This window comes from Nerophis ophidion, linkage group LG04 (genome assembly GCF_033978795.1).
Source record: "Nerophis ophidion isolate RoL-2023_Sa linkage group LG04, RoL_Noph_v1.0, whole genome shotgun sequence".
Lineage (NCBI taxonomy): Eukaryota > Metazoa > Chordata > Actinopteri > Syngnathiformes > Syngnathidae > Nerophis > Nerophis ophidion.
Genome location: NC_084614.1, coordinates 69,750,182 through 69,750,863, shown reverse-complemented (window position 1 = coordinate 69,750,863; position 682 = coordinate 69,750,182).

Sequence of the window (682 nt, the reverse complement as noted above, 5' to 3'; positions counted from 1 at the left end):
TCAGCATTTTGTTGGCGTGGCACCGAACGGAGATGTTGACATGCGGAGTAAGCACTCTTCATTCTCTAGCGGGTGACTTTTCAAATGACGCTACGTATTAGCAGTAATGTTACTTTTTGTAGCAATGCTTTTGCCCTACACTTGACAAATTACGGTTTCCTGTTTGACATATTCCCACTTGGAAGCCAAACCACCGCCAGACGATGGACCCCTTGCTGTTTTTCTTGGGAATTAATTATTCCTTAATTTTTTTACCAGATTTGCACCTTCTTTCTCTCGTATTACCACTCGCAGCTGACATTACCCATGCTGCTACCTCTCTGCTCCGTGAGGCGTGGCCACCACTGCTGCTCACTGCTCCCCTCACCTCCCAGGGGGTGGAACAAGGGGATGGGTGAAATGCAGAGATTAATTTCACCACACATAGTCACACACACACACACACACACACACACTATCAGTTGCTTTAACTTCAAACCTAAAACAGGAGATTTTCACATTTTTGTAGCTACTGAGCAGATTTGTGCAGCTTTGTGATTTAGCATTTGTTGTGGCCATAATGGCACACGTGAATGTGAAGCTACAAGGCAAAGGCTCATTTGTACGTGAAATGTACACAAATGTCAGATCTTTCAAAACCAAGCTGTTTAAAAAAAAAAAAAAAAAAAAGTCAAACAAGTCA